At 41.5% G+C, this 24,297-nt stretch overlaps 1 protein-coding gene across 2 annotated transcripts in view; it reads left to right on the top strand.

The window, feature by feature from the left end:
• LOC115450478 (angiotensin-converting enzyme-like) overlaps nucleotides 1–24,297 on the top strand; it is a 219,965-nt gene that overhangs the window by 132,441 nt on the left and 63,227 nt on the right. The gene's annotated exons all lie outside the window — the stretch shown is intronic.

Below are 24,297 nucleotides of genomic sequence, written 5' to 3'. Positions count from 1 at the left end.
ATAACACGGTATGATCTGGAATGGCTTGGGGCAAACTTTCCTTCACTGTTATTGGGGGTACGCAAACACTTTTATTTGCGACTGTTCTTAGATAATTGCTTATTACGTCCGCAGTTGCCAATCCTCCGCAAAAGTACACATACGTCAATTGTGAAATATTATCAAGTGACATATCAAATATGTTTATATCCGAAATTTTTTGGTTAAAAAAGGATATTTTGTATGGTTGCTTTATTTTTAAAATTTCAAAAAAATTATTAAAAAAATATTTCTTCCATTTGTATCACTGTTTATTCCTGCTACGTAAATTTGTACTTTAAGAATAAAAATACAACGTCTGATATCGTAAAAATGATTACAGTTTTTTTGTTAAGGTCATGTTTATTCCAGCTCATAGAACTCAAACCAAACAATTTTACGCATCGGAATAGTAAGTAGAAAATGTCTTTCATTTAGTCTTAAAATTACAAGGAAAATTCTTTGCGGTCGAAATATTTTCTTCCTCTGTCCTATTATGTCTTATTTTCCCCAATAATTTGACGTTAAAATAGCCATTGTGTGGTTTGAGGGATGACAAAAGACAAGAAATAATTTTATTTCCTGCAACACACGTTATTTTTTCTTTATGTTTGAGAAATGTGTTCTGTGATGAAGTTATGATTTTTTTATATTTTATGTTCGTTTAAAGTAAACTTTAAAATATTGTTACATTTATAATGGATTGTCTATAACTTGTTGCTACAACGTGCTTTATTAGTAGCTGACAAATAAAAAAGATTTCCAGGAATCACAGATAATATACTCTATTTTCTATAACTGTTTAAGTCTTTAATAATATCCTTACATACTTATATTATAAAACAAAGTCCTCCACCGCGTCTGTCTGAACGTTTTAAACTCAAAAATTACTTAACGGATTTCGATGAAATTTACTATGGAATTAATTTGAGACTTTGGGAAAGACGTAATAAGTTTTTCCCAAAGTACTTTTTATCCCGGATTTACTTGTTATTAGTGCAGTACTAATTACTTTTTATATAGTGGGAATTTTATTCCGATCAATTCTTTTACACAGGCGAAGACACGAGCAAAAGTTTGCGACTTAAACTTAAATATAGAAGTCACAAAAGTCGAGATCTCACAAGATACATACTCATAAGAATAGTATCGGGAACTAAGAGATTTGCATAACTCTACCTACCTACAACAAATATTTTAGGTGTTTATATATTAATAAATAATTATCACCAAGAACTTATACGCATCATAACCAGCGTTAAGAACTATACTTAACTGAATGCATGTAAAAACTTATTCGTCTAACAATCATCGTTTCCTTATTGAATCGAGTCTCGAAGGGGCTTCATAAAACAATCACGTTTGATCCAGTTTTTGTACGCCGCTAGCCCGCCCTTGATCTCCATTCTGCTGCTTATTTATAGTTCAGTAGTCTGTGGAAAATATAGTTGGAATTCATTACTTGGTACTTGTTCCAGTATAAGCGATAGAAACGGTGTTTTACGACTAGTTAATCTTGATAATTTTTACTTGAAATTTTGAGACGTAACCTTTTTATAAGTCATAAAAATTTAAATATGGCAGCTTATGTTGCCACAAATGGATGTTGCAATGAACGATCCCAATCCTAATCTTCGATCTGATCCCGAGAATGAACCAATCAAAATAACCCATTTGTAAACATGTCAAAAATCTTTGTTCTGATTGGCCCATTTTTTCGATGGACTGAACCGATTGAGGAGGCTAGTTTAATTTGGTTCAATCCTCATTCCTCAGTAATTCCACATACAAGTAGAGTAAATCAAATTTTAATATCGATCGCGTATATGAGTCAACCAATTTGTTATTTTTGGAACCCTAAATCTGGAAACTATGCTCAATACTTAATTTCTATTTCTGGATGATGAAGCATTTCAGTGTAAAACGAACCTAACTTCCGATATCGACGTTACATCGTTATTCTGGTTATTTGCTAGTTTAGTTTGTCAGCTGTCATTGACCTATTTGGCACCGGATCAAAATTCTGACAGTATCCTATAGATTATATAAAAAAAACATGGATCTTATTGTTAATTTTATGTTTTTTTGATCGAAATAAATATATTATGATGCTTTGTATTATTAGAGATTCTTGATATATTTTTCTTTTATTAACGCAATGTCAATATGAGCCCTGTATAACCAACGCAGATGACATTTTTAAACGTGCACTCTCTTCGACGCGCTCATTTCCACAACACAATGAAACAAATGTATAACTATAAAAACTGTTGTGTTTGGCAAATAAATAAATAAAATAAAAAAATAATAATATAGTATTAAAGTCTATAGTTGTGACTATGACGTAATCAAAGTTTTGCATAGACTGTAACACGTTAAGGAATATAAAAATAAGCAAAATAAACACGTTCTGTATTCTTAACACCTTATAGCCCCACTAACATAAAAATAACTTCCCTGATCCCCACAATCCCATCTTCATCCCTCCCTTACCCTCCTCCCATGTACCCCTGTCGTTAAGCCGAGAGAACCTAGTACCCCATTCGCGGGAGTCCCCTGTGTTGACAACAGGGGAACATTAAAAAAAAACATCTTACAACTCTGCGGAGTACAACCACAAAGTATTATTAAAAACTTCACGAACCTGCAAGTTTTTTTCCATTTACAACTACCAGCTAAGTCGAGACAGTTGAGTCGTTGAATTGCACCGTTCTTACTAGCGCCTAAATTCCCAAAGGCGCCGTAAAATCCGTCTGAGCCCAACATTTACTATAAAGAGGCGAACATCTTAGGTTTTTTTAGGTTTGCTAGTTAGTATATGGTCTGGTTATAACGAGACCACTAACTAAGAGCATAGTTATCAGTGATGGTTTACTTTGTGAGATAAGTAGATTATAGACCACAATTTGTTTTTTAATAGCGAATCATATGGGTCCTCACGATATAGGCTGTGCCTAGTGTGAGAACCTCTAGTAATGTTTTTAATGACCTTTTATTAATAATAAGACATGTAGACATTATGTAACGATGGTGATGTAGTCAATAAATAAATTAATTAATTTAAAAAATAAATCAATGGTGCTGTAATAAATAAAAAAAAAGCTTTAAGTTTAGTTTGTCAGATATATTTTCATTACCATCTCCAATAATAAACTGTTGCAAACCTACGATCCTATTTACTTTATCACATCATGGTGGTGTCGTAAACAAATCCATCCCACTACTAAACACAGGACCTTCCTCATTTCCATGGAGGCTCGTAAACTTAGCACAACACGATGCAATCCAGTGTAAAATGTTCGCAACACCGCGTAATGTTGTTTAATTCCGTCGGATTACTGTGCGAGTGTAAAGTTTTACACCGTACTGGTATTTCCTGGTGCTGTGATTTGAGTAAATGCGTGAGTTTAGAGGGAGAAAATGCTTTAAGTGATAAATGTTCATATGGCAATTATAATTGTGTGAATATTTTGATATTAACCACCCACTCCGGCTTTGCATAGGTAGCAGAGAATATATGCCAAAAAAAAATCTATCGTACAAAACATTAATAAATTACACATAAACCTTCCCCTTGAATCACTTCGTCAATTAGTGGAGACTTTATAAATCCGTAAGTAGTTTTTGAGTTTATCACGTTTAGATGGATGCGGCAGAGGACTTTGTTTTATAATATCTATACTTACATAAAACTGAGACTTAGTTTGTTTAAACGCGCTAATACTAGGAACTACTTAACCGACTGACTACTTTTATCCCAGAAAAAATATTTCTAAAAACTTTTTCACGCGAGCGGAGGTGCAAGTAATAGCTAGTGTAAGCATAAAGCCGGCATGAAAATTAAATAAATAGCCTTAATGTCCCATACTGCTAAGTCGTCTCTGCCAGGTATTACACGGGATGTTCCCAGATACGAATGTTAGATCGCATAAATATTTCTCTCAGTGCTGAAATCGAAATCTCGGCTTTTGTTCTACAGTGTTCTTATCTCAGACTATGCTGGGGCTTTTGTTTAAAAATTGTTATATATTTGGAAATGTTAGAATCTTACTGATATGGTAGGTTTTCGATGTCCTGGACCTAAACCGTGAGCAAAAAAAAATAGATAACACAGACAGCAAAATACGATTTAAAATCATAATATAGCTAAATAACGATCTCTTCTGGACAATCAGTATTCATTCCAGACAAACTAATTATAAATCAAATATGAATTAAAACATCTGGAATAAGAAACTTTTACGAATTAATATCTTATTCGGTAATGAGATCTGGACTTCAACAAGCAATTGATAGGGTCTTGTAATAGTCGAAACTCTAGTAAAACACGATTATATGTTTTTTTTATTGCTTTGAATGACGAGAATAGATTGCCGTTCGCCTGATGAAACACCATACAACACCTTGAATTACAAAGTATTACTTACTATCCATTGCGTCCGCCATCTTGAGACATGAAATGTTAAGTCTTATTATATCCAATAGATACACTGGCTACAATGTACTTCAAACCAGAACACAATAGTGACTACCCACTGCTGCTTGGCTGCAGAAAGAGACATTTATTTATTTATTTATTTATTTATAAAGATACACTAAACAGATTACTGACAATAATTATCTAAATTACATTACAGTGGATCTAATGGCTAGTCAGAATCCAAATAGAAGTGTATACAACTTATTCAAATTAGGTGACACGTACATGTTACTTAGTTACAAAATAATAATAATAAATATAAAATATGTTGGCTAAGGTAAGGCAGACGATGTGGGAGTTGTATTTGACTTGGTTGCTGTGGATAATATGTGTTTTACTGAGCGTCGGAAAGTATAATATTTTGAAGTGTGAATATCAAGTGCGGGATGTTTTATAGATAGCTCATTATACAGGCGACACATTCTTGTAAGAGGATTATAGAAAGATGTATTATTTTTGCATACTTGTAAGTTAAACGTCCTCATAGGTAAACGCGGATTATTCTTCGTGTTAAAATTTAATAAGCTTAATAAGTATGATGAGTCTAATTGATTGTGAAGTAATTTGTATAGATGTAATAGATCTTGTTGCCTGCGACGATTTTCGAGTGGGGTTACATTAAATTTTAATAATCTGTCACTGTGACTAATGAGTTCTCGACCAAAGCCACTCTTGTAGCTCAGAATCTTAAGACACTTCTTTTGGACATTTTCAATATTTTCAGAATGGACAATGTAACACGGTGACCAAATAACAGCGGCATACTCTAGCACACTACACACAAGACTAAAATATAGAGTGAGAAAGCTTTTTGATGTTTTGAAACCCTTTGTACACCTAGTTATGAATCCAAGAGATTGGTATCCTTTGCTCATAACATATGCGTAGTGATCACGAAATGTAAGTTTCTGGTCAAATAGAACTCCGAGATCCCTAACTACAGTTTTTGATTGAAGACTTTGGCCTTGTAGGGTGTAGGTGTGTGTTGTTTTGTATCTCTTATTCGTGAAGGTAATAACAAAACATTTGTTTATGTTTAAAAACATCCTGTTTTCGTTACACCAGGCATAGACGGTATTAATGTCCTTTTGAAGATCAAAGCAGTCTGATAAATTGTTTATAGATTTGTAGATTTTAAGATCGTCAGCATATAATAGACAAGGACACGTTAAGTTGTAGATTAAGTCATTTATAAAAACTATGAAGAATAATGGCCCCAAATGCGATCCTTGAGGCACCCCGGACGTGATGATTACAGACGACGATGTGAAACCTTTGAGGGCAACTAGCTGACTTCTACTGTTAAGATATGACTCTATCCAACGCAACAAATTTCCATGAATACCATGACTAGATAGTTTTCTAACTAATAAAACGTGATTAACTTTATCAAAAGCTTTTTTAAAGTCAGTGTACACAGCGTCCACTTGACCACCTTTGGCAAAAGTTTCACAAAGATAGTTTTTGTATTCTAACAAGTTCGTCACTGTTGACCGATTTTTTACAAACCCATGTTGTTTATTGGAAATGTATGGTTTTAAATGATAATATAATTGATCATAAACTGCGGACTCGAATAATTTGGCTAGTGCTGATAAGATGCTAATGGGTCTATAATTTTCACAGTTTGATTTATCACCGGATTTATGTATAGGAACAATATATGCTATTTTCCATATTGTAGGAAAGACGCCCATTTTTAGTGATTTATTGAATAAGGTAGTCAAAGGATGGCATAATTCATTAGCACATTTTAAAAGGAATTTAGCTGGAATACCATCATGACCCGGGCCTTTTCGCGAATCAAGATTCTTTAGCAAGAGCAAAACAGTTTCGTTATCCAGTTCGATATTAGAAATTATGTTGCTAAATTCTAATTCCTGATTGCCAGTTATATTGACATCATCTTCTCTGACAGATGAATGCTCAAAAACAGAACTAAAATATTCAGAGAAGAGTTCACAAACGCCTTGTGTGTCAGAAGCAGATTTATCCTGAAGGACCATAGTTTGAGGTATACCTGAGTGGCCTTTTCTATTATTTATATAGCTCCAGAATACTTTAATATTATGGGGTATGGTGTTTTCAATATGAGATAAATAGGCCGAATAAGCCTTATGAGTAAGCAGCTTACATCTTGTACGTAGGAGGGCAAAAGTGTCATAGTCTCTAGGATTGTTATACCTCTTATAAAGGCTGTGATATTTATTTTTTTCTTTTAAGGCTTTAATCAATGGTATTGTGTACCATGTAGGATACTTCTGTCCATTATTTTTTATAAGGGGGGTATATTTAGCAATAAGATCATTGAGAACACTATAAAAGTTTTTGACAGCTTCGTCTACATCAGATGATGACAAAAGTAAATGCCAGTCAACACAGTTTAATTCAAGTTTCAATTTGTTGTAGTCGCATTTATTAAAATTATAGCGTGTTGTTTTAGCTGGTTTTATATTTTTACCTAGGTTAATATTTTTAAGTATAATTTTTAATGGAGGATGATGTAAATCCGTTCGTGTAATGGGATCAGCAGGTACAACTTCAACTAGATTGTCAACATTGGATAATACTAAATCTAAGAGTCGATTATTGTTATTACGCAAATTGTTAAATTGGTTTAGTTTACAAAAAGTAAGTAGTTCTACAAGAAGACAAGCTTTTGTGTCAGATGATATTCCAGGTATTAAATTATAACCACAGGGATTAGTAGTCCAAGACAAATATGGTGTGTTAAAATCTCCCACAATCAAGAACCTATCACTATATTGGCAGCGGTGTATAATTTGTTGCGTGTTTGTATAAAATGATCGCAAGGTTTCGCTTGATATGTCAGGAGGTAAATAACATAAACAGATATGAACTTTGGGGTCAGATGGTTTATCTGATAAAACCGTGATCCAAAGATCCTCCACCACACTCTCCCAACTCGTTTGCCTTATTACATTGTAAGATTTTTTGATAGCCAGTAAAACTCCACCCCCATCCTGCTTAGGATTATAAGTAGTACATCGATCCCTCCTATAAACATTAAATTTTGAGTCAAATAGTTCAGCATCAGAAACACTTGGATTCAGGTTTGTTTCTGTTAAACACACCATATCAAAATCAAAATTAAGTGTATTCAAATATATATCTCTAACTTTAGTGCGAATTCTGTTAACATTTTGATAATATACATTCATAATGAAATTTAAATATTTAAAATTAGCTTATATTTTACAAGGTTTTACGTAGATAGAGAAAAGGTAATATATATGTGTAATTTATTATTATACGAATAAAATTATAAAATTTATTAAGGAAAATAGGTAACATAAATATAATTATTACTTAACTGCCTTTACAAAGCTTATCCAAGACGCTCGCATTTTTTATATGAATAGCTTGCGAGTAATCGTCTTTTCTCATATAAATTCTTCCATACCTTATCCAGATGTACTTGTAAGATAGTTGTTTGGCAACAATTCTGGCTGAAGCATGTAGTGTACATTGCGGTGGTACCTTCCGGACTCTCACATATGAAAGATCTACCACCAGTATTTTTTTCATTCCGGATAGACTTTTTCACGGAGCTGGAGCCGCGAGCAAACGCTAGTAAGAACTAGCGTATATTAAGAAATAATAATACATAAAACGCAACAGCAATCTCTCACTTCTACCGAGACTTATTCAAAAACACCAACAATGCATGCACGATTCTTTATCGTAAACATTTCCCCACCATTTCTATAAAAAATATCTCCTAGCATTTGCGGTCAGCTAAAAAACCAACATTTGATCAAATGCAATCCAACAATGAGCGCTATCGGATCGCTTAACGCGTTTTCACTTCACGCTCGGTCGCAGTTTCCGCTTGCGGGCCAGTGTTGCATTGTACGCAGAATCTACGTTCCAATATACCTCTAGAATCACAACGGCTTAAGTACAAAAATCGAGAATTAATTTTAATATAGCATACACAGTTTTTTTGTAATTAATACGTTGGTGTGCCATTATGGGCAATAAAAAAAACAAAATATTAGTTATTGTTATTATCTATATTATAAGCTTAGTAAACGTATTGTGTGTCGCCTAATTTTAAGTAACCATACTTATAATGCCAGAAATATGGCTTTTTATTACAGTATATAAAAATAGAACACTGCCGTCATTAAACATGTCCCTCAAGTAACCTTTTATACATGTATAATAAAAATAACAATTTAATTAATATTTCCAAAAGTCCACCTAAGTAGTTACGCAATATGTATTCTTAGAATTCCATCGCAAATCTACGATAAACGTATCACTCCCTTGGTTCTAAACATAGTAACAACGCAAAAGGCAAGCACTAACAACCGATTATACCAGAATTCCTGTTTATTTCGTTTATTACGTACAAAACATAATGGAGACCTTCGATAGTTACCAGCTGTTGACTAGATGGCGTTACTGTCGAAATTACATCGCGCCAGCATAATGCCAACAATAAAACGCATCGCTGCCAAACAATATCAGATTTCGAAACGTTTAGCGCCAGATAAAATCGTGTAATACATTTGTGGGAACAGGGCTGGCGCTTCCTGGAGGAATCAAACCACTAATGGCATTTGTGCAATGAACACACACCTTTTATCCCCGGAGTTAGCTAGAGAAAGAAGTATTGTTCGGTAAGCCAGTAAGTAGGCTTAAGGCGTAGGCTTAGGCAGGAAGTATCTTGTGCTACACTGGCGAAGCTTCCTTTTCGTAAGTTATGTATAATCTAATTATTAAAAAGATAAGCGGATCGCATTTATGCAGTACCTATATATAGTGTCGGGTTACCTTTCGGAAAACTTCATCCTTCGCCATTGCTGTGATATGACAGTCTGAGTTAGCCACCTCCAAGACTTCACAGTTCATTCGTCAGTATTAGCATGCATTAAGTATTTAAGAAGAAAAGAGACATAGACTAAACTTATTGAAGAAAAAATTTAGTAGTTTTAGACAGTCGCTTATGCGTTCATGTTAACGCTACATAACCAATGTTGAACTTCTACAAGTTATAGTGTTCATTTACCCGAAATATAAGGAATTTGGCATATATTATAATAGACTAGCTTTTGCTCGCAGTTTCGCCCGCGTCAAGGAGTTTTCCAGGATAAAATCCCGCTATATTTTTTCTCGGGATAAAAAGTAGCCTTTAACTATCTCAGGGTCTTAAACTATCTGCAGACCAAATGTCATAGAAATCCGTTCAGTAGATTTTGAAATAATCTATCACATAGATACAGACTAAAAAGGGGTCTTTGTTTTATAATAATATGTACATACAGAATGATAGCTAATTTATTTATAGACAAAGGGCGGCTTAGACTTTAGTTATAAAACATGAAAAAGGTTGAGATTTAAAAATTCTAAAAGGGCAAAAATCTATCTTAATTAGTTTAATAGGATCAATAATTTTATTTTTTATTTCTTTATATAATAAGGTATATTCGTTTATTAGATAAACATTTGATACTTTTAAACAAATGAGTCTAAAAACTTTAATAATTTTTCCTAAAAATTAGTTTACGAATTTATTTTTGTAAATATACGACTGTATATTTACAAAGCAAGACTTTGCTTATAAACATGTTTTAGCGTTAAAAGGCAGTTAATAATTGCTTAAATAGCTGTCAAAAACATCACTCGTTCCTAGTTTAAACCCTAAGAGGCAAGATGGCGGGTTTTGACTTACAGCTGATCGAGTCAATTCATGTTCTAACTTAGAATAGCTTTGCGATATTTTTATAAGTAAGACTGATAGTAATTATGTACAACTAGCGACCCGCCCCGGCTTCGAACGGGTGCAATATTTCTCCACTATTTAATGGATGTTATTATACATATAAACCTTCCTCTTGAATCACTCTATCTATTAAAAAAAACTGCATCAAAATCCGTGGCTTAGTTTTAAAGATTTAAGCATACATAGATAGGGACAGAGAAAGCGACTTTGTTTTATACTATGTAGTGATGCTTATCAGAGTAAGGCCGGTTTATAACACTACGTCGCGTCGCCTGGGAACTTTAGAATGACAATTAAGTTTGGCAGTAAAAAGTATGTTTTACTGTCTGAGAAACATTTCTTAAAAAATAAATACTTCATTCTTAACTTAATAAAAGTGATCAAATAAAAATTGTTTGGTTTAGTTTAGCAATGGCGATGGGTATTTTTTTTTATAACTTTTATACGACATTTACATTAAAACAAAGCCCCTCGGGTCTGTCTGTCTCTGAACGCGATGAACTCAACCACCACTGAATAGAAATCGATGAAATTTGATCTGTAGACTATTAGAGAGCCTGGCTAGGAAATTGGCTACTTTTTCCCCGAGGAAAATATATAGAGAGACTTTTATCCCAGAAAACTCTCACACAGGCAAAGGCACGAGAATAATCTAGTATAATATATAAATATAATGTATCAGAATTATTTAAAATGATTTTATTGTAAAGGTAAGATTAATTTCTAATTAATCTGTTATATTACTAGAGCCGTAGCCACTAATTCATAGAGTAATTATTATTCCGTAATGATATGCTGATTGCTTAGAGCTGCAACATACTAGCTAGACAATCTAGTAGTAATTAGTACTGTGACAATATCAAATCGGCAGAATATCATATCTTAGTTCATTACTCCGTACGCACACACACACACACAACATCACGCATTTTATCCCCGAAGGGGTATGCAGAGGCGCAACCATGGCACCCACTTTTCGCCAAGTGTGTTCCGTCCCATGATGTGATAGGGGGCGAGCCTATCGCCATATCGGGCACAAATTCCAGACTCCGGGCTGATACTGAGCAGAAAAACCCAAATATCATCACTTTGCCCGACCCGGGATTCGAACCCAGGACCTCAGAGCGCTGCCGTACCGCGCATGCAGTACAACTACGCCACCGAGGCAGTCCGTACGCAAATAGTCATAATTATCATCATCAGACTTTTTAAGTCCACTGCTGAACATTGACATAGAGAATGAGGTCCATTATTTAATCCACCCACAAATATATACTACAATAAAGTCGAAAAAAATATAATAATGTTGAAAATGCAAAATTATGATACATCACATTATAATGTTATTAGCCAGTTCTAAAAAATATATTTTTTATATTATCGATATTAAAAAAAGTCGAAACGTTAACTATATTAATGCAGGCAAATACTCGGAAACATACTTTATAAATATTTACCGAGCCATGTTCCCAGTAACGAGCAAGCAATCGACGCGAAACGCAAGTGTTTAAAGAGCATCAAGAACAATTCACACTTCCAAAGTGCGCTTGAATTTATTTTGCGTTTTTACCATTTAAATTTATAATGATTTCTTATGTTTACGCGAATGTTAAACATTGAAATAAAAACTAAAAACTATTTTAAAAAGTTGTATATTTGAAAAATGTAGGTAGATATTGTAACTTTGACTTTACGGATGAACAACACCTCAGTCCCCCCCGTGACCATGAAGGCTGCAAAGTCTTCGAAACGTCGGGAGAAAATAATAATATAAAAAACCGCGATAAAATCCGTTCAAATAGTTTTTAGTTTTTATTTCAATTTAAATTGATGTTCTTAAATAATATAATTAATTATTTTTTTCAGGAGGTTCTTGGACTGTAAAGGTAAATGTTAATCCATAGGAGTTGTAACAACACAAACATCACTAAAGTAATAGCCCTAAGATACAAGTTGCCACAGCATAACCATGTGTAATTTCCGTTCCAACAGACCGGCATAATTATGTCGACTGCCCAGGGGTAATCATAAATCGTCAGTCGAAATTCTAATGGACCCCACTACACTTACCTTCAGGTGCGGTAGCGTCACTTTATCGTACTTCTATAAAAATAGTCACTAAACTTATTGCCATAAGAGTTGCCACAACACAAACGTCTTATTTCGATTTTTGGCGCCCAACACGTGACTAGTAAATCTCCGTGTAATGCATCAAGGTTTTTACCCTTTTCCGGAGTAATAAATAAGTAAATGGTCTCATGTAATAAGAGGCAAGCCTATCCCTTCTAGTATCATGTTAATGGGTTTTAGATTACACAAGGATTCTATTGTAGTCATCATTTTTTCATGCCTCTTACAAAAATATGTTAAAATAGTGATTAAAAAAAACAGGGTAACAGATTTACAAAAGAAAATTTTATGACGTTAAATATTTTGATAATATTTAGTTAACGCAACCATCTTTTTAAAAGACTGTTAGTAACCCAAAAGACCAGCCGAAGTATATAAAAATACCAAATACTTCAAAAGGTAACTAACCAATCACCGTCGATTCATACTTCACTGAATTCATAAAATATACAAACACAAAAAAATCCAATCAAAAATTTAAACCTAAAACCACTTACCGACCGCAAACACCTTTTTTTTTTTTTTTTTTTCGCGGAGAAAGTCCCTTATTACTACCGCCCAGCCTTCGTGGGGGGCGACTGAGCGGTTATGCTGGGGTAACCGTGCCTTACGGCCCGGCGTTGAGCCGCCCGGATTTGATGACGACCTTCGGGCGACCGCCGGGCCGAGTCCCTAACCCGAGTACAATTAACCTATGCACGGCCTACCAGCTAAAACTCCGCGGTGGCCCTCTTCGGCGCATTAGGGACGGCTGCGGGCTTCCTCTGACGGAAGTGTCTAAGTATTCGTCCGCAGCCGCCCCTGCGCGGTGCCGCCTTGCGGCCCGTCTCCTATGGGGGGGGCTCAGAAGCCCCCACGCACCGAAGGACGCCCTCGGCGTCTACGGCAGCATGAGGCCAACTACACACTGCCGTCCATCCCGGGGGGTCAACCGAAAAATGTGCAAGGATGCACAAAAATGCACTAGGGCGGACAGCCCCTGCTGCCCGCCGACGACCCCCTTCGTGGCCCCTATTAGTCGCCTCTTACGACAGGCAGGGGATACCGTGGTGGAATTCTTCAAACGCCCCCATTCCACAGGGCGGGAGACGCCGGTCAGTCGTCTACCCGGCGCCTCCTTCGTCTCCTCTGACGGCGGGAGGGATCCTCCCTCTCTCGATCCCTCTCGGCACTCTCCTTCTGCGAGAGGACCACCTCGCAGAAGTGGGCCACCGCACGCCAGGCCTCCTGACTGCCGACCATGGAAGCGACCACGGCCGGCAACGAGAGATCTCCTCCGACGACTGAAACGAGAGCGCTGCGCTCGTCGTCCCAGGCTGGGCAGGACTCCAACGTGTGTTGGGCCGTATCCTGCGGGCAGTTGTCACAATGGTGACACACGGCGCTTGCTTCCTTTCGTACTATTTCACACAGGTACTCACCGAAGCAACCATGCCCGGTGAGCACCTGCGTCAGGCGACAATGTCGCCGCGCCGTGGCGCCTGTCCAGCCACTGTGCAAAGACAGGACGCACTGCCGCGACGGCCCGAAGCCCTGCTGACGGGGCCTCCAGCCTGAGACGCCACTCCTCCACGGCGGCTCGCCGTAAGGAGGCCCTCTTGGCCTCTACCTCCTTCGGGGCCGGACGCTGCCCGCTACTGAACGCCTCCTCCCTCCAGTGAAAAGCGTCAGAGAGAGATTTGGCGTCCAGATCCCAGGGCAGGAATCCGGCCAAAACACAAGCCGCCTCGTACGAGACCGTGCGATACGCCCGTATGGCCCGCTGCGCAACGACCCGCTGCGGGCCCCGCAGGAGAGCGACAGAACGCCTCCCCAGGGCGTCAGCCCAGACCGGGCTGCCGTAAAGTGCCATGGACCGCACGACCCCGTGATACAACCTTCGGCAAGGGATACCAGGTCCTTCCAGGTTGGGCAGCAGGCTAGAAAGAGCGCCTGCTGCCCTATACAACTTTGTCTTTAAGCTCTGAAAATGGGCGCAGAATTTCCATCGGCTGTCCAAGGTCAAACCCAGATATTTCATGGTTTTGCCGATGGGAATCCGCACCCCTCAACCACAATGTGAGCACCGGCCGGCGGCCCTCTCCGAGGCCCGTGAAAACAAATGGCCTCAGTCTTTTCGAGGGCCACCTTCAAACCTAATCGCCGAATTCGGCTCACTACATTGCCGGTGCCCACTGCCGCCAGGATCGCGGCACCCTGGAAGGTCTTGGACGTCGCCGTAACCAGCGTGTCATCCGCATAACACGTCACGCCGACGCCCCGGAGATTGGCACCACGGAGCACCCAGTCGTACCCGATGTTCCACAAGAGAGGGCCTAGAACCGACCCTTGTGGGACACCGCACGACATCGCTCTCCGGTGCCACCCGTCGGCGCCTGGATAAACCACGTACCTGTCAGAAAGGTACGCGTGCACCAGACGCCTGAGATAGGGCGGCACCACGTGGTACCGCAGTGCCTCATTGATGCAAGGCCAGGGGAGCGAATTAAACGCATTAGAGATGTCTAAGGATACCGCAATAACTATTTTACCCCTGGCCACTGCCTCCTCCGCCTGCGACTTGACCCGTAGAATCGCGTGGACGGTAGAACGTCCACACCGAAACCCGTATTGGCAGTCGGCCAAGTTTGGACCGACCCTCTCGAGGTGCTCGACGAGGCGAGCATGGATTACGCGCTCGAAGAGTTTGGCGACCTCGTCGAGCAACACGATGGGTCGGTAAGCCGACGGCGACTCTGCGGGTCGCCCCTCCTTCTTCAGCAGGACGAGCCTCCCGGTTTTCCAACGCGCCGGGAAGACGCCCTGCACCATACAGGCGGAGAACAGGCTGCGGAGCCGCGGCCCCAAGTGCTCGAGAGCTAGCACCCAGGCTTTCCCGGGGATGCCGTCGAGCCCCGGGGCGGTGTTCTTGCCCCGCAGCCGAAACACTGCCGCCCGCATTTCCGCGGGCGAAACCTCCGGAATATCCCTTGCCGATAACTCTAACGACGAAGACGCCACTTCCGGTGGCGCCATCGGTGGAGGAGTGGTATCCTCGGTGGCCGGGAACAAGGCCGCGACGACGTTGGCTAGAAGTTCTGGCCGGAGACTCTGCGACAGCGGGGGCGCCGCTGGACGAAGCTTATTCATTACTAATTTGTAGGGGCGCCCCCACGGGTCCGCGTCGAGAGTCTCCAAAAACTCCCTGCGTGCCGCGACCTTGGCCCTATGCACGGCCACCCGCAGCGCTCTCTTCGCCTCCTTATAGAGGCCGTAGAGCTGCCGCTCCTGGTCTTCGTGTGTACTACTTCTGATACGGCGACGGCGATGCCTGGCGTATCGACGGCGCGCAGCCACGCAAGACGCGCGCAGTTGCGCTAATTCAACCGACCACCAGTACACCTGCCGCCGCGGAGGATGACGGAGGGCCCGGGGCATGGCGGCGTCGCAAACATCCGACATTGCCACCCGGAACCACTCCGCCTCCTGCTCGACCCGCACCGGACCCTCCGGCGCGGGGAGCCACGACACTGCCAGAGCGGCCAGCCCTAGGGCCTCGTTATCGAGGCGCCGTAACGCCCACCGCGGGCCGTCCTGGTTAGGGGCACTCGGTCCACCGCTGTTGGGCCGGATACTCGAAGACGCGGAGACGTCGAACCTAATATAACGATGATCCGACAATGTCTCCACGCCCACGAGGACTCTCCAGCCCTGGACACGACGTGCGACGACGGGGCTCCCAAGCGACAAATCCACTATGGACCCGCCGTTGTGCCGCACGCACGTGTTCACCGACCCCTGTTCAGGACAGCCAAGCCGACGGAAATTGCCCATTCCTCCAGGACCTCACCGCGAGCGTCGGTCGCCGGCGAACCCCAGACAACGGATTTTGCGTTGAAGTCACCGGCGACGATCACCTTGTGAGGTCGGCCCTGCTCAACCAGGGCCCCCAGCCGTACGAGAAACGATTCGAACTCGGCCAGGGGGTCTGTTGGGGGAAAAATACACTCCTACTACCCACAAATCCCCCAACAGAGCCGCGACGCATCCCTGGCCCTTCTCGACTTTTGCGAAGGGCGGGGAGCCAGCGGCACCCTGGGTGATGATGGTCACCAACCCGTCGATGTCCCCGACCCAGTTATCGCGGGGCGGGACAAAATACGGTTCGGCGACCACGGCCACGTGCACCGACCACTGCGCCAAGCTTTGGGACAACAGGTCCTGGGCGCGGGCGCAGTGGTTTATGTTCGCCTGGAGGAACTTGAAGTCCATTATTGATGGGCGATTTCCTCCACATCCATCTCGGCCACTGCCACTGTTTGCGGTGGGCTCGCCGCCTGCGGCTGGGACAGAACCTCAGCCGCGGCAGCCGGTCTCCTGCGTGGGCGCCGCTGGGATTTGCGGGTGGAGGCAGAACACGCCTTTCCCCCGATTCGATGCCCGGCGGGCTTGCCAACTGCGGCGCACAGGACGCAGTTGAGTTTGTCCGCACATTGTCGGGCTTTGTGGCCCGGTTTGCCGCAGCGGTAGCACAGGTCACTGCGATCTGTTGAACCTGCGCAGCCACCTCGTACGTGCCCTTGCTCGAGGCAGCGGTAGCAGCGCATGGGCCGCGCCTCAAGGACGGTCACTCGCGCTATGACCCAACCTATTTTGAGCCGTCCCGCCTTTATTTTTTGGGCTGCTTTGGTGGGCACCTTGGCCCAAACGGCGCCCATCCCAGATCTATCGGGTCGGACTTCCCCCACCTTGACCGCCTCTGCAGCACACCCGCCGGCACTGCATAAGGCCGCCTTTACTGACTCGGAGGTGGCCGCGAAATCTAGTCCTGAAATTCGCAATTCGGAGCACTTGGTGGGCCGGGTTACAACTACGTCCGAGTCCCCAAAGCACTCCCTGAGCCTTGCGGCGAAGAAATCAGCCTTCTGCTCAGAATCAGCCCCGGGCACCTCGTAGAGCATGGCGCCCGTGGCTGCATACTTCGGCCTGAGCCTATCAATTTGTAGGCCAGAGAGGTCCACTCGCCGCTGAGCGTCTGTCAGTACTTCAGCGTATGTCAGCCCCTTCTCGACGGCCGCCGGTGTCAGCGATATGACTACTGCAGCTGACTTCGGCGGCCGGAGTTTCGGCTCGGGGCGCTTCGATGCTTGCCGCGGTGGTTTTGGTGCACCGGTCTTCGCTTTCTTCTTCCTGCTAACAACTTCTGTCCAGGCCGTGTCCATGGACGCAGGGGGCCGGCGGCAGCGGACGGGGCTCCAAAGCGAGTTGTGCTGGCATGTCCTTCTTTCTTCCCTTTTGGGGATTCGGCTTGGGTGTTGCCTTCTTCCTTTCATGTTCTTTCTTCTTCCCCGGCGGTGCCGTCGCGGTCGGGGCCGTGGAAGGACCCGCAACAGCTTGTGGAGGCGCGCTGGACGGCCCGGCCACAGCATCGGGAATAGGTGGGACTGGTTGGGCTGTCTTCTTCCCCTTCCCCTTTTCCTTCTCCCTCTGCGGCTTCGGCGGGGGAGGACCGCCTACTATTCCCCCCGACACGGGGAGTTGTGTGTCCCCGGTTGTCACTCTCCTTTCATGGGCCAAAGGAGGCCGCTGTGCTGGCCCCATCAGGGCGGACTCTAACTGGGCCTGTACCCTTGCCTCCACCATGGCCAGCATCTCTTCCGTCGTGGTGATATTCTTGTTGGACGCTTCCAAGTTATCAAGACGACGGCGGAGCGAGGCATTCTCCTCCTGTAACCGCTTTATACTGGCCTCCAGGCGGGCACTGTCTTCCTGGGCCTTCTGTCTCTCTACCTTTAGGCGGGCTATGGCGGCGGACTCTGGCTGCTCAACGTACCGGGTGATGATGTTTATCACCCGGTTGAGCGCCTTTGAGACGTGCCCTTACGATTGCCCGATTTTCTAATTATACCGCGCACAATTTGCCCGCACTCTTTAAGGTCCTCCATGAGGACGGGGCGGTCTTCATCTGAATTATCCTTTGGAGGCATCGGCGACTTTACGAAGCGGAGACGCTCTTCGATCTCCTCCTCTGTCTTCTGTCGCGCCTCCTCCCGCTTCAGTCTGTCGCGTTCCTTCTGTGCCTTTTTCAGGCCAACGTATTTTCCGGCAAAGGGAGGACGCCCTCTCCCCCTGCCATCGACTGTCAGAGCCTTAGGCGCCGGCTCATCCGTATCGCTCGTGTTGAGCGTGAGACTGTCAATCGAACGGGAATGCCTCCTCCAGAGCCTCCTGCTCCGGAGGGAAGAGACACTCCCGCTCGATTCGGAATCCTCTTCTGCAGCCCTGGCTGTTCGGACTACGACTTCGATGGGCTTAGCGCCCTTCCTCTCCTGCACTGCATTACCATCGGCGGGCTTGCGCCCAACGAACTCCGCCTCCCCAGACGGAACCGGGGTAGGCAACCTCGTCAATGGTGTTGTTGGTTGTTTAAAAAGTGAATCATCCATAACTGTTCCCACGAGTATGGGGGAAAGGGTGGTCCACCCAGGCAGAGCCCCCTGTACCTGGGTAAGCCTAGCGTAACCCGCACAGAGTGTCGGCCGGTACTCTGGCGGGGGTCGCACTCGAGACCGAACTACCCATCGGCCAGGCATCCCTCGCGGTGCGCCGCCGCTTGGGATTCGGGGTGATTTTTTATAGAGGTTTTCTTCCTCGCGGTCCGGGCGGTTAAGCCAAGACCCTCGTTCCAGCGGAAGCGCGAGACATATCCACAGACCTCCACACCGGATTACGATCTACGACGGCGACAATGGGAGAGAAAGTCCCCCCACTGCCTGCTCGGGGCGGGGTGAGCGCAAACCGAGCCCGTCGACACCCCCGGGACAGAACCGGGGGCCGCCCGAGATGGGCCAATCACCCTGCACTAGACACGACGGGCGCCGCAAGAAGCGACGACCGTCACCCAGCACTTTGTCAGGATATTCGCCGGCGCGCAGATCAGCCTGATCGACGCGCCGTTGCCCAGGGTGCACCAACGAGGAGGTTTCCTGACCTAGCACCCCACCGACCGCAAACACCTGCCCGTGAACAAAAGCTTTTAGAAGACAATTGCTTCGATTGTAGCGTTCGTGCGTTATCGCACGGTGTGAATGACGCTTAATTCCGCACAGTGTGAACGGGGCTTAATTCTCGCACTGAACAGTTACAGACAACAATGGATGTCGGACGCCCAAACGACACGCTTGTATCTTAGTAATGCCAATTTGTTAGAATATTAATAGTAGATTTGTTATTGTATTTAGTTTTGAGATTTCCCTGTTAATGATAAATTTGAATAAAAAGGCAAATACTTTAAGAAAATCCTGCTAATATTACACGTTTGTGAGGATGGAAGTAATGGGTTTGTATGTATGTTTATTCCTCTTTCACAAAAATACTAGTGAACGGATTTCGATGAAACTTTATAGTAATATTGGTCATACATCAGAATAACACATAGGCTACAATTTATAATGATTTTGTGTTATTTGGTCCTAATATAACGATACATATTAAGTAAATCGGAAAAAAATATCCCGGATAACCCATTCACGCGGGCGAAGCCGCGAGCAAAAGCTAGTATGTAAATAATTTGGAGATAGAAACGGATTTTGTATGAATGCGTAGGGTTTTGGTATACCGTATCACTTCTACTTTCGCATGGTCAAGACGCGTGAAGTTATTGACTTGTTGCGTTTCATATTTTGCGATATTGGTGAAGATCCAATGGATGCTTCCTTTCCCAATTGACATATCTCGCCTCCAAAATACCATCCATATCTGGCTGGAATTTGTGTAAAGAGGTGATTAAGTGCCGTCATGTAATCCAATAAACTTTTACGAACAAAACAACAATCAGATTGTCCAAATCCATTTTGTTAACTGTTTTTTTTTTCTGTTTCGAAACGATTTATAATCCAGCTAAGTTTAAATTCACTTAATTTTCTATGCTCAACGTTTATTCCTATGCAGGCATTTGCTCTGCATTAATATGTTTGCAGTTACGGTTCGGAATGTGGAGTATTTATGGTAAAAGTTAAACATAACAGGTACGAACAAATAACAAATAGTAACTTAAGAATAAAATTGAAAAAACAGTACCAGTTCCATAGAATGGTCAAAAGTTTTTTTCGCACTGTCACAAGCTTCTATTTATTCTCGCTTATGACATTTTCATAAGTTAAAAAAATAATTTTTAAAATCGGTCCACAAATGGCGGTGTAGTAGCGTAACAAAAACACAAAAAAAACATACAGTTGAATTGAGAACCTCCTCCTTTTTTGAAATCGCTTAAAAATAGATGTCTTCTTTAACTGCTGACATCCTGTTACAGCCTGTTCCATTCCGTTATGATTTTAACCTGTCACAAACTTCTCTCTCTTACATGCGCCATCCCGGTAAGTAAAAAAGAGATAATATATACGTATATTTCCAATAACAACTTGTTAACTATTTGTTTGGTAAAATAAAAACACAAATGGTAACAGGTTTTAATGGTAACTATATTTATTTAATTAATTAAGACGCAAAACAAATTGCAATCAGATTTTTTTCAATTTTATAAAATACTAGCGACCCGCCCCGTCTTCGCATGGGTGCAAGGCTGATACTAAATACACTACAGAAATACTGTGAACATTGTGTATAAAAACATAGCGGCTCGCTCTGGCTTCGCACCGGTACAACATAACAAAATAACAGTATTTCTCCACTATTTAATGGATGTTATTATACATATAAACCTTCCTCTTGAATCACTCTATCTATTAAAAAAAACCGCATCAAAATCCGTTGCGTAGTTTTAAAGATTTAAGAATACAAAGGAACATAGGGACAGAGAAAGCGACTTTGTTTTGTATTATGTAGTGATACAAACTTAAAACTAAATTGTATTCCAAAACATGCACCATTATACGTTAATTACTTAAACTGAAGACTAAGATAAAAAGTATAAATTAAAATATAGTAATTTATAGTATAAAGTACCAACGTGTTATAATAACAAGATTGTGTATCTGTTATTTCAAAGTCACTGGAACAGATGTAACAAGTATCTAATTTTGCCTGTTACGGCTTACGCTTAGTTACTATTGCGCAGTTGAATACCGTGGAATATTTAAACGTGCTAATTGTACAAACGCGGAGGTTGATGCATTGTATGCATACCTACTATATTTACTCATGTATTGATATGTAAGCAAACACGAAGTTAGTTACACGTATAATCCCGGCCTTTATCCTCGAAAGGTAAGCAGAGACGTATTTAATGCACCTATTCTCGTATATGTATTCCGTGATCAATCGCCATATCGGCCAAAATTTTCAAACACTGGGTTGACACTGAACAGAACAACTAAATGAACCGACGCAGGTTTTGAACCCGAAACATCACACCCGAAGTTATACTACGCACGCAATCTAACTAAGAACATAGAGGCAGCAAGCGTCGTTGGTCGACATTTTTCAAATCTCACTGCACATAACATTAATTGTGGCAAGTGTAACTGTAGAATTGAAAAGATAATGCGGGTGAATTTATAAGTCTGGTTTACTAAATGGTACTGTGTATCAATATTTGTTATAATTACAAGGACTTCGAAAAGAAAAAAATAAGAAAATTTAGAATTACTTAAGCATTTCATTTCAAATCTACCGCCAGTTGTTATTAATGTAAACGGGTAGGAAGCAAAACCGCACCAAAGTTATTTAGTGTATTATATAATACCTGCTATAACAATTAAGTTCATTTCGTGTTAAGAGGAACATTTATAGGTTTCAAACATTAATCAATTATGCATAAACTACAAAGCATAACTAATAAACCGATACACCTGCGTAACTTTAGACTGACTTAATAGATTGCAGGCAACACAAATAGTTAATTCAATAACATTAAGGTCCAAATTCGAAACTACCATTACTTAATTAAATTATATGTACTTTATGATGAATCGTTCAGAGGTTTACGTCTTTATTTTGATTGATTTATTATGGTAAAAGTCTTCAGATCTATTTTAACAGGACTGCCTTGGTGACTTAGTTGTAATTGTATGTACATGGTATGAATACAACTATCGCGCTGAGATCCTGGATTCGAATCCTGAGTCGGGCCAAAATAATTGTAACTGGATTTTCCATTTAAAAAAAATACTCAGTCGCAGTTCGGAGTCATGCAGTTGGCGATGTGGTACCCCAGTGCCACGGAAAACACGTAAAGCCGTTGGTCCTGCGCCTGATCTCTATCCGGTCATGTTGAATGGTCGTCTCATCGGACTATGAGAGTGACTAGAGTGAAGGAACAGAGTGCATCTGTGTATTGCGCACACATTTTGCACTATAATATGTCCTGCGTACTTGGCTGATCTCCGTTCAGATTTGCCGCCGTGGCCGTAATTCAGTTGGGAAGAAATCAATCTATTTTGTCATTCTTTACAATAGATAATCCGGATTCACACTAGTCTAGCTACAGTTTTAGTTTTTAATAATCGCGGTCCTGAGAATCTAGATCTCCTAGGGCATGAAAAATATAAGAAAATAATAATTGTATGGTGTAAGGAAGACTCCTTGGATATTGATATAATATATATCTCTCTTGTTACTGACTCATCGAAGCTATAGACTTCATACTATCAAGCGTGATCATCAAAATAGTGATAGGTGATATTAATGTATTTGTTATTTCATACTCTAAGGTAAAACATTGTGAATTAGTCTGTACTTTAAATATAAATTTCGTTCTCAAATTTAATGTTTTAATCAAAATTCCTCACGTATTTCATTACTTTTGTTACCTTTTTCACCTTTAACAACTTCAATGTCAATATCAAAACAAACTTATTTGTAAAGGTTTATGGTATCAATTACATTAAATAGTGATCCCACTGATTCACAGCTATTACACGTAGAGTACTCCACTTAACTTGTCAATCAGTCCTTAATACAGAGATAAGGTTTTATCAGCCAATAAAATTTTACTTCACGGATACTCGGCAAAATTGAGTTTGAATCGCCATTACGTAGTCTACTATCGAGACGCTTGCTTTATTCAGCGTAACAATGTTTCTAGGAAGTGCCGAATGCCAAACAAAGCGGTATAGTAAAATAGTTTTTTCTCAATTCACAGTTTTTACTAGAAACTCGGCTATTGTATGAGAAGTATGGGAAAAAAGGCGGAATTCACGACTACAATGAATACCTGAAAGTATTCATTGTTCCGAGGTTTATGTGCAAGACTCCTGATACTTTTATAATGGAGGTTACGCTCCAACAAGTTTTGGAGTTCCGCTGTAGTTCCATTCTAGAGACGGCAAGCAACGCTGCATTCGAGAAAAATTGCAACTTTCGAGACGAACAAATAAGTTTATTCGGAGTTTTTGCTAAGTGTTAAAAGCAAGGCGTTTTGTTAAATAAATTGTATGATGAATTTGCAAGAATGGAAGGAAACATTTTTGCTTTAGAGTCATTGTTCAAAGTTTTTATTTAACTGGCATCTAATGTCCTATTCTAATTTGGTGTATTGTTGAGCACGGACTGAATGGGATAGAAAAGGGTTCAGTATAGTATTTCCAGTAATAGTATGCTCGAAGAAGGTTGGTATGCCGGTGTAGGGTATACAAGGGTTAGGAACTCGATCCAATGCTCACTCGGATGATGCTATACACCCGAACGTCGACATTGCGTCGTTAGACCGGCCAACATAACCGTTCCAATCACCCTCCAAGTGGTAGTAGCGGTAACGCGTTTTTTCACCGCGAAAAAAGAAGTTAAATATATGTCCTCGTTCAAGGCGAGTGGTTTACACTTCAAAAATGAAGTACAATAATGCTTGTCTTAATAATCTTATTTAATATATATTGACAATTTATTATGAATATTGTAATATTTGATAGAAGTGAACGCAGTAACCGTTGATTAGATTTGAAAAAAAGGTACTACATAGAATAAAAATAAAAAAAGTCTT

Source organism: Manduca sexta, chromosome 21 (assembly GCF_014839805.1).
Source record: "Manduca sexta isolate Smith_Timp_Sample1 chromosome 21, JHU_Msex_v1.0, whole genome shotgun sequence".
Lineage (NCBI taxonomy): Eukaryota > Metazoa > Arthropoda > Insecta > Lepidoptera > Sphingidae > Manduca > Manduca sexta.
The sequence above is the reverse complement of the archived record's forward strand: the minus strand, read 5'-3'. Positions and strand labels throughout refer to the sequence as shown.